Source organism: Coenobita brevimanus, chromosome 48 (assembly GCF_032717465.1).
Source record: "Coenobita brevimanus isolate Jiangsu-jjx chromosome 48, ASM3271746v2, whole genome shotgun sequence".
Lineage (NCBI taxonomy): Eukaryota > Metazoa > Arthropoda > Malacostraca > Decapoda > Coenobitidae > Coenobita > Coenobita brevimanus.
The window spans coordinates 2,154,443-2,165,424 of record NC_137001.1 but is presented as its reverse complement, the minus strand read 5'-3'; positions in this window follow the sequence as shown (position 1 = coordinate 2,165,424).

Here is a 10,982-nt window from a genome sequence, read left to right as displayed (position 1 = left end):
TTTAACCCACGATTTCTATAAGTCCTCCCGTATATAGTTATTGGTCTTTTCTGTTCTGCCAGGTACCGGGTCACTGTGCACTGTGTGTAACTCTAGTCCTTATGTATCACTTGGGCCTTTACTGTGTTATTTGTCACTGTACACTATTGTGTTGATTGTTCACTGTACTAGTATTATTAGTGTCACTATGTACCCGTATTTTCCCTGGGTATCACCTGGGTGTGAGAGAGGAGCCATACGGGGAGCCCTCCTGCAGGGGGCAACACACTGTCAATAGGGGCGTCACTGCCCGGGTTGTAGTCGTCGTTGGGGTGCAGGGAGGCCCTCCGATCTGGGGGCCTTGACCTGGGAGGCGGCCCTCACACTGGGGCCATGTCGGTGGGGTGCAGGGAGGCCCTACGGTCTGGGGGCCTTGACCTGGGAGGTGGCCCTCGGGACTAGGGCTGAACAGCTGCAGGAGGCGGGCCTGGCGCCTCTGGCTCTGAGGAGAGAGGGAGCCTGGGTTGTCTGGGCCTGGGGGCTGCTGGCCAGACCTGGGAGTCTGGGGACTGCGGCCGCCTACGGGAAGAAGCGCCGTCAGGGGTGAACTGCAGCGTTGCCTCTGTCGTGTGTCCGTCAGGGACGGGGACCTCCCAGGGGTAGGTGGTAGGGCTTGGACTGGGCCACACCACCACCCTGACAGCATCTCCGGGGAACTGCTCCTGTTGGGAGACAAAGGGCGTCCCACACAGCCGAGAAGGAAGGGGTCGGCCGCACAAGGGACCTCCTGCTCCAGGAGGGCCTTCAGAGTCACAAATGAGGGGCGTACGGTGGCCGCTCCCTCCCCGTCACGTACGGTGGCCGTGAACGTGGTTTCGTGACTCCTAGGGCTTGCAGCTGAAGGGCGTACTGTGGCCGCTCCTTCCCCCACGCATACTAAGACAGTGCTGGTGGTGCTGCTCCCGAAGGAGGAAAAGGTAGGAGAGGGGTGCATGGGGGCAGCGCCCTCTCCGGTGTGTGCTCAGACTGTGGCCAAGGGTCTACTTACCCTTGCACACACTGCAGCCATAGCCGTGTGCCCGCCCACCTGCCGGGAAGTAACTGAAGGGCGTACGGTGGCCGCTCCTTCCCCCGCACATACTAAAACAGTGCTGGCGGTGCTGCTCCCGAAGGAGAAAAAGGCAGGAGAGGGGTGCACGGGGGCAGCTCCCTCTCCAGTGTGTGCTGAGGCCGTGGCCGAGGGTCTACTTACCCTTGCACACACTACAGCCATAGCTGTGTGCCCGCCCACCTGCCGGGAAGTAACGGAAGGGCATACGGTGGTCGCTCCTTCCCCGTCACGTACGGTGGCCGTGAATGCGGTGGTACTCCCGTAGGAGGAAAAGGCAGGAGATGGGTGCACAGGGGCAGCGCCCTCTCCGGTACATACTGAGGCCGTAGCCGAGGGTCTATCTACCCTGGTACGTACAAAGGCCGTAGCCGTGGGCCTGCCTGCCCTTCGGGAAGTAACTGAGGCGTTACTCCCGTAGTAGGAGGTAATAGTGGATGAGGGGCGTATGGTGGCCACTCACTCCCTGTCACGTATGGTGGCCATGATCGTGGTTCCACTATTCCTCTCTCTCCCAGTCGGGGCGCATTCAATAACTAGCGCCCCGAGGCTGTCCCAAGAGGTGGCTGTGACTGAGGGGCGTACGGTGGCCACTTCCTCCCCCTTCACGTACGGTGGCTGTGATGGCGGTGTCACAGGGGGAAACAGCTGAAGGGCATACAGTGACTGCTCCTTCCCTGGTACGTACGGTGGCCGTACCACGGTGTTGCCTGGGACTGACTCTGGATCAGCCCCACCCCGAACCTGGTGAAGGCTGCCCCGCGTGCAGGGTCGTTGCCTCTTCCCGCTCACCTGGTGTTGTGACAGTTGCGGGGAAGAGGGACTCTGGACAGAGGTGTCCTGGTGACCCTCTTGTCCTGGGTCACTAACCCCGCCATGGTGTCCTCCTGGGGTGGTGGTGTGGTGGTGGCTTGGTGGTGGGGTGGGGGGTGGCGGGGTGAGTGGTCCTGCGGCGGCGAGTATTTTACCACCCTCCATGTTGAAAAAGTCACGGCCCCGTGACTGGAGGTGGTATGTTGTGGTGGTGGATGTTTGGTGGGCTGGGGTGAGGTGTCGGAGGAAGTTAGTCCAGTGGAGGGTGATGGGGTTCGGCTCTCGGTGTGGATTGAGAGTAAGCTGGAGGGAGGATGGGTGGTCACTCTGGCGGAGGATCCGGAGAAGCTTGTGTGTTGCCCTGAGCCTGACCCGTGGGCAGTCGTGGGGCTGCCAGTGGATCCGTTCAATGTTCATATCGGGTGGTTGTGCTTGGTGCGGAGGCAGGAGTTGGATGCTAGCGAGTGAGGGGAGTGTGGGGTTTTTATGAGGGCCGGGTGGGTGGGAGGAGCGTTGTGCTTTGGGGAATTGGGATTTGGGGAGATTCCACTTTGCCTGGTGGAGGTGTAGGGTGATGGGGGTGGTGTTTGGGGTGGGGTGGGTTTAGGTGGTGACTGGGGGGTCTTGTGGGTGGTGGGTGATGGTGTTGGTGTGTACCTGGAGGGTGGGCGTGAAAGGCGTCCCGATCTGGTGGTGGTGGTGGTGAGGGTAGGCGTCGGTGGTGAAGGTGGGTGAGCACGTGGTGGTGAGGGGGCATGGCCGGGGGCAGGTAGGGTAGCGGGAGGGGGTGTGGTGTGTCGTGTGTAGTGAGAATGGTCGTGGGGTAAGGGGGGTGTAGGTGGGCGGGCTGCAGGTTCACGTGGTGGAGTGGTTGCACGTGGTGGGCTGGAAGGTGATGCAGTGGGTGGGGTGGTGTGTTGGCTGTTGTGAGGTGGGGTGATTGCACATGGTGGGCTGGAGAGTGGTGCAGTGGGTGTGGTGGTGCTTTGGCGGTTGTGCGGGTGGTCTGTGATGGGTGAGGGTGGCGTGGTGGTGTCGGGCGTGGATCGGCTAAGTTGGTGTGGCGGAGGTTGCGTTGTGGGCGGTGAGGGCAGTGATGCAGGATCTGGTGGTAGAGAGAGGGGGTTAGGTATGGGTTGGTCAGGGGCGGGGTTGTGGGGTTGGAGGTTGGTGTCGTCATGGGGAGGTGGGGGGTGTGGGGGGGGTGAGGTGGGAGACGGCGTGCTCGTGGGGGATGTGGAGGGTGGGGGTGAGAAGGAGTAGGAGTAGGTGTTGGGGGGGTAATTCTGAGAAGACGCCGATGGGACAGGTGTGCGTGGAGAGGTGCGGGGCACGTGGGTGTGGGGGTGGTCATTGTTGGAGGGGTGGAAGGGGCGCACGTGGCAGTTTCGGTAGGTGCGCGGTTGTCCGTGGTGATCTATGATAACCTGGTAAGAGTTAGGGATCCTGATAATTTTGAAGGGGCCATCGAACCGGGGGGAAGTCTTGGTGGGGATGGGCAGGTGTGCAACCACCACTGAGTCGCCCGGCTTGTAGGGGTTGGAGGGGTTGGTGTCTGGTGCAAGGTCTTGTTGGGATTGGAGGTGGTGGAGGCGTCGTTTGAGGTGGTGGAGGGGGTCGGTAGAAGAGGGAGGGGTTGGAGGGTGTAGGTGGTGGCAGAGGGGTAGGAGGAGTGGGAATTCCTCGAATACTCGCTCGTGGGGGGTTACGCCGTCATCTCGTGGGCAGGTATTAAGCCCCCATTGAACAATTTTGACGTGGGCGGGCCAATCGTCATTGACTGTCTGCAGGATTCTGGTCCTGACTTGATTTAAGAGGGACCGATGACTCCTCTCGCATATGCTGTTACCCTGTGGCCAGTACGGGGATGAGTGGGAGATGGGGTAGCCGAATATTTTGGCAAGTTCTTTCCAAACGTTTCCTGTGAATTCAGGGGCATTATCTGAGTGTAGGGCTTGTGGGATGCCGAAATAAGGGAAGACGTGGCGGATCAGTGCGTCGGCGACTGCTGCGGCGTTGTGGTCTTTGGCAGGGCAAGCGATGATGAATTTTGAGTAAAAGTCAATGAACGTGATGATATATTTGTATCCTGCTTTCAGTGTGAGGGGGCCGACGACGTCGAGGGAAAGCAGCTGCCAGGGTTTTTGTGCAGTTAGTTTGCCTGAGGGGCCGGGGGTGCGAGTGATGTCTTTCCCTAAAGCACAGGCGCGGCATGTTTGGATGATGTTATTAGCAATGGTGGATGGGTTAGCTGTCCAATACACGTCAGAGAAAGCCTGTAAAAGCTTTTTGGTGCCGAGGTGGATGCCGTTGTTGGCGTGGAGTTGTATCATAGCGTCATGGGCCGTGGTGGGATCGAGGACGATGTGGCCGTCTGCATCGTACAGGTGGTCGCCGTGGAGGTGTAGCTTGGGAATGTGCGTGGCGGGATCCAGGTAGGGCGTTGTTTGTCTTTCCACATTTGAATTAGGTCTGGTTTTGGGCAGACAGCGTTGATGGGTAGGCGGGAGATGTGTTGGCGTTAGTGTGGAGCTTGCCTGGGCAGTATGAGATTTCAAAATCGAACCCTTCGAGAGCTTCCCACCATCGAATGTGTTAGGCGTTGTTGGTATTGGACTGGCATAGCCATTGTAGTGATTGGTGGTCTGTGATGATGACTACGTGGGTGCCGGAGATGTATGAACGGAAGTTCTCTAGAGCCCAGATTATACCAAGGCACTCACGTTTGGTGGCCACGTAATTTCGCTCGGCTTGATTTAGAGTGCGGCTGGCGCAGGTGATGAAGTGTTCGCACCCGTGTTGTACTTGCACGAGGACAACCCCTATGGCTATGAGGGAAACGTCAGTATACAGATGGAAAGAGAAGTTGTAATCTGGAAAAGCGATGACGGGGGCTGAAATCAGTTTGGATTTGAGGTCGTTGAATGCGGTCTTCCTCGTTTCGGTCCAGACAAACGGCTCGCCCTTTTTTGTCAGCTCATGCAGCAGTTTGGCTATGTCTGCAAACCCTTTCATGAACCGTCGGTAGTACGACGTAAGGCTTAGGAAGGCCCAGGTTTCGTGGACGTCTCGTGGTAGAAGGATTTTGGTAATGGCACGCAGTTTGTCAGGGTCAGGTGAGAATGCCCTCGGCTCCGATCACGTGTCCTAGGAAGGAGATGGATCGTCTGGCTAGGACGCATTTTGTTGGCTTGAGTTTGAGACCTGCCTGGCGGATATGTAGGAACACCTGTTTGAGGCGGTGGAGGTGGTCGGCCCAGGTGTGGCTAAAGACGATGATGTCATCTAGGTAGGCCAGGCAGATTTCCTAGGTCAAGCTGCTTAATACGGATTCCATCAGATGGGAGAACGTAGCTGGGGCACTACAGAGTCCGAATGGGAGGACACTGAATTCGTAGTGTTTCCCATTTGAGGTCGAGAAGGTGGTCTTTTGTTTGTCATCTGGGTGAACGGGGACCTGCCAGTACCCCGACTGCAGGTTGAGGGTGGAGAACCAGGTGGAGCCGTGCAGGGAGTCGAAGGAGTCGTCGATTCGAGGTAGGGGTGTGGCGTCCTTGATGGTGACATTGTTTACTCTGCGGTAATCAACGCAGAATCACATGGTTCCGTCTTTTTTTCTCACGAGTACGATGGGGAAGGACCACGGGCTGGTGGAGTTGGAGATAACACCGGCATAAAGCATGTCCTGGACCTGCCGGTCTTCCTCTGCTTGCTGCTTAGGGTTTTTGTGGTGAGATGGTTGGCGAATGGGTGGTCCGGTCATGTGTATCTCGTGACTGAGGTAAGTGGTGTGGTCGAGGTCTGTTGGGCCAGATAAGAATAGGTCTTGGAAGTCCAGGAGTAATTGTCGGAGGCTGTTGGTTTGGGAAGCGGATAGGTGCGCAGGTAGGTCTGGCAGGGTTGGGTGGTGAGAAGGTGGTGCGCGGCATGGCTTGGCTTCTTCTGTGTCGCCAATGATGAGTCCTCTAGGTAGTGTTAGTGCTGTTGTGGTGAGGTTAGCGATACAGATCGCTCGGGCCTGGGGGAGAAGGAAGGTGGGGGATACTAGACAGGAGGAGAGCGGTCCAGTAGGTAGGGAGGGGGAGAAAAGGACGGAAGTACCGGAGGGTCTGTTTAGTTCCACCCAAGCTTCGTGATGGGGCGGGATGGTGATGGTGGAGGTGATCAAGGCGGGGAAAGATGGGGAGGTGGTTGGTATAGGTGGGGGGGTGGATGATGGGGAGTGGGGGACTGGTGTGTTGGGTGAGGTTGGGGTGGTGTTGCATGTGCAGAGGTGTTGGGGGACGTAAGTGTTAGGGGAAGGTGTGTGTGTGTGTGGGGTTTGTGGGTGGTGGTGTTGGTGTTGGTGTTGTTTTGTTGTACTTTTTTTTTGTGTTTTCTTTTCTTTTGCTGAGGGGGGGGGGTGGACTGAAGTGGAGGCGGCGTTGATAGCAGTCAATCTTGGTGCGGAGTTTTTGAAGGAGGTCCAGCCCTAAGTATCCGTCATACTGACGGCATGTGGAGTCAAATATGATGAAAGGGTGAGTGGTGGAGACTTGTTGATGGGTGTCGGTCCGAAGGGCCCGGGTTTCCCCACGGATAGGCAGGGGGCCATCCCCTGCGTCTACGAGGTTGGCTGGGGTGGGGAAAAGGGGGCCAAAAGCGGAAGTGTGACGGGAGTAGAAGTGAGGGTACAGGCATGACCTGGCAGCTCCCATGTCCACCAGTAGTCTAGCCTTGACCCCATTCAGGCGAATTTGGTCATAGACTGGGGGTCTGTACTGATGTGAGGTGGCCCCTGCCACTGTGGGGAGGTGCGGGAGCGGGCCTAAATAATCCATCTGCTGAGTGGTGATGTGGTCGTCGTGCTCCTTGTCGTCTGGTCCTGGGTAGACTGGGGGCGGGGCGTCATCTTCCTGGGCGTCATCCTCCAGAGAGGATACCTTCCTGCGCTCCTGAGTGAGGGCTCTGTGTCTGCTTGCTTTGAGTTGTTCCCTAATGTCGTGCAGCGGGCAGGTGCGACTGCAGGCTGTGAATTCCCAGGGATTAATAGAGATGACGTTGCCCTGGTCCCTGGGATTGGGGCTTTTTCTCTGTGGGTGAGCCCTGGGAATTGTTGAAGACGGGTCCGTGGTGGGTGGGTGGGGCGGTGGTTTGATTTTTGGTGGTGGAGTTTTGGTGGTGGGGAATTTGCTCACCACGTGTATAGATTGTGGTGCGGGATGGGTGGCGAGGAGGCGTCGGATGAGTTGTAGGTCTTGATCCATATTCCCCGAGGGATCGTAGATGGTAAAGTGCTCCCTGACTGTGCTAGGGAGAATTCTCAGCAGGGCGTTGAAGGTGAGCAAATCCCGAGTATTTGTGGTTGCATCGGGATAAGCGGCGGTGACGAGGAGCCGTACCTGGACGAAAGCGTTGTCCAAGTTACCGTCGTAGGCAAGAGCGTCGAGCTGAGAGAGAGTGACAACTCTGCCCATGGAAGGCATAACAGCCTGCTTCACAATTTGGGCGAATTGAACCCATGTTAGTTCTGGGACGACTTTTGTTGCAACAGTGGCGATTATTTTGCCCAGGTTAGGTAGAGTGACGGCTATCTTTTCTCTGTCAGAGTCGAACCCGATGTCTAGCAGGGGTCTGACCATATCCAAATATACATCGATGTCATATTGCTCCAGGTTGAATTTCGGCAATGGGATGTGAGGTTTGGCTGCCATTGTGCAAGTTTCCTTTTATCGTTCCTTCGTGCTTTATTCGGATCTAGAACCACTGCTGGCCACCAGCGTTATGCTGGGTGTTTTTAGTCCGACCTCTCGTCCTTAGAACACCAGCGACTAAGCGGGTCCTCTTTCCGGACTGGAAGTAAAGCACCCACAAAGAAACAGGACATAAAAGCCAGGCAGTACACCTTAACACATCTATTGTCTTAATTCTTACACCGTGACAATATACACAAAGAGATATTGGATACGTATAGAGACAGGAAACACAGAATTAGCCTTTAATACAAATGGGTAGGGTTACATGCACAATAGGTCACTCTTCACTTGTACATGGATATTTGATACTAATACTACATTACCCGGATACTGTTTCTAGGCAGAGATGGTGTTTTATATACTGAGTTCATTTCACTAGGAGAGGACGTGACCAAGAGTGGGGGGAATGAATATTACCATAAGTGGGTAGGATGCGGGTCGCGACACTCGCAGGAGTCACTTAGTCACAGTAGCACTAGTTCACAAGTTTCTGATGAACCCTGTGCGTCTCTGACTTTAACCCACGATTTCTATAAGTCCTCCTGTATATAGTTATTGGTCTTTTCTGTTCTGCCAGGTACCGGGTCACTGTGCACTGTGTGTAACTCTAGTCCTTATGTATCACTTGGGCCTTTACTGTGTTATTTGTCACTGTACACTATTGTGTTGATTGTTCACTGTACCAGTATTATTAGTGTCACTATGTACCCGTATTGTCCCTGGGTATCACCTGCTGTGCGTCCTGGGTGTGAGAGAGGGGCCCTACGGGGAGCCCTCCTGCAGGGGGCAACGCACTGTCCGTAGGGGCATCACTGCCCGGGTTGTAGTCGTCGTTGCAGTGCAGGGAGGCCCTCCGATCTGGGGGCTTTGACCTGGGAGGCGGCCCTCACACTGGGGCCGTGTTGATGGGGTGCAGGGAGGCCCTACGGTCTGGGGGCCTCGACCTGGGAGGTGGCCCTCGGGACTAGGGCCGAACAGCTGCAGGAGGCGGGCCTGGCGCCTCTGGCTCTGAGGAGAGAGGGAGCCTGGGTTGTCTGGGCCTGGGGGCTGCTGGCCAGACCTGGGAGTCCGGGGACTGCGGCCGCCTACGGGAAGAAGCGCCATCAGGGGTGAACTGCGGCATCACCTCCATCTGGTGTCTGTCAGGGACAGGGACCTCCCAGGGGTAGGTGGTAGGGCTTGGACTGGGCCACGCCACCACTCCGATAGCACCTCCGGGGAACTGCTCCTGTTGGGAGACAAAGGGCGTCCCACGCAGCCGAGAGGGAAGGGGTCGGCCGTGCAAGGGACCTCCTGCTCGGGAGGGCCTTCAGAGTCACGAATGAGGGGTGTACGGTGGCCACACCCTCCCCGTCACGTACGGTGGCCGTAAACGCGGTTTCGTGACTCCTAGGGCTCGCAGCTGAAGGGCATACGGTGGCCGCTCCTTCCCCCGCATGTGCTAAGACAGTGCTGGTGGTGCTGCTCTCGAAGGAGGAAAAGGCAGGAGAGGGGTGCACGGGGGCAGCGCCCTCTCCGGTGTGTACTGAGGCCGTGGCCGAGGGTCTACTTACCCTTGCACACACTGCAGCCATAGCCATGTGCCCGCCTACCTGCCGGGAAGTAACTGAAGGGCGTACGGTGGCCGCTCCTTCCCCGTCACGTACGGTGGCCGTGAACGCGGTGTTACTCCCGTAGGAGGAAAAGGCAGGAGAGGGGTGCAAAGGGGCAGCGCCCTCTCCGGTACTTACTGAGGCCGTAGCCGAGGGTCTATCTACCCTGGTACGTACAAAGGCTGTAGCCGTGGGCCTGCCTGCCCTTCGGGAAGTAACTGAGGCATTACTCCTGTAGTAGGAGGTAATAGTGGATGAGGGGCGTATGGTGTCCATTCCCTCCCCGTCATGTACGGTGGCCGTGATCGCGGTTCCACTATTCCTCTCTCTTCCAGTAGGGGCGCGTTCAATAACTAACGCCCCGAGGCCGTCCCCAGAGGTGGCTGTGACTGAGGGGCGTATGGTGGCCACTCCCTCCCCCTTCACGTACAGTGGCCGTGATGGTGGTGTCACAGGGGGAAACAACTGAAGGGTGTACAGTGACCGCTCCTTCCCCGGTACGTATGGTGGCAGTACCGCGGTGTTGCCTGGGACTGACTCTGGATCAGCCCCACCCCGAACCTGGTGAAGGCTGCCCCGCCTGCAGAGTCGTTGCCTCTTCCCGCTCACCTGGTGTTGTGATAGCTGCGGGGAAGAGGGACTTTGGACAGAGGTGTCCTGGTGACCCTCTTGTCCTGGGTCACTAACCCCGCCATGGTGTCCTCCTGGCGTGGTGGTGTGGTGGTGGGTTGGTGGTGGGGTGGTGGGTGGCGGGGTGAGTGGTCCGGCGGCGGCGGGTATTTTACTTGCCTAGATCGCCTCATTGCACATTCAAACCCACACACGCAGGTAAATTTAACAGTCTTTCTATTTCCATTCATTGTCTCAGCTTTCACACACACACACACACACACACACACACACACACACACACACACACACATCAGAAAAAATGAACCACATATATAATATGCCTAACGGAAACAAAATTAACGCCAAAGATATTAAATGACATCCTAAACTTAGAGGAATACAATATATGGAGAAGAGATAGGAACTTTAGAAAAGGAGGAGGAATTATAATATTAACTAAGAAAAATCTAAAGGTCAAAAAAATAGAACTAGATATGCCCTTACAAGTAAAGCTGATTGCAGTAGAAATCAATACATCTGAAGGGAAAGTAATTCAAGCAAATTTATACATGCCACCCAGATCAAACACATGGGAAAGAGACGAATATGAGGATCTGGCAGAGGGTACAATTCAGAGTTTAAGAGCATTGCTGCACAGAATGGAGGAGAAATCGGAAAGACTTATACTAACTGGAGATTTTAATACAAATATAAATTGCAATACTCTAGACATATGCCAAGAAGGCTGCTGGGACCAAAAGCTCCTGGATCTTGTGCAGGAGTTTTTCCTAAGGCAACATGTATGGGAAAGCACCAGAAAAAGAGGACGTTCCCTCAATACTAGATCTTATATTTACTAGACAAGAAAACGATATTGACAATTTAATGTATCTGTAATGCTAGGTTTTTAGGTTCGGCTTCCCGTTCCTTAAATGCCTAAAGCTGCCATCACTCTGGGACAGAAGTGGTTAACATGCTAGCCAGTTTTGCGACCCGCTAGCCAAACTGACTCACTGTGAGCGAGATTTCGCCTGCGAGGCGAAATGGATAACAATTCTCGCTCACAGTTTGTGGGTCGGATTAGTACTCAAATGAGTATATATTAATTTTGTAATTGGTGAGAAAATATTCTGTTATTCACAG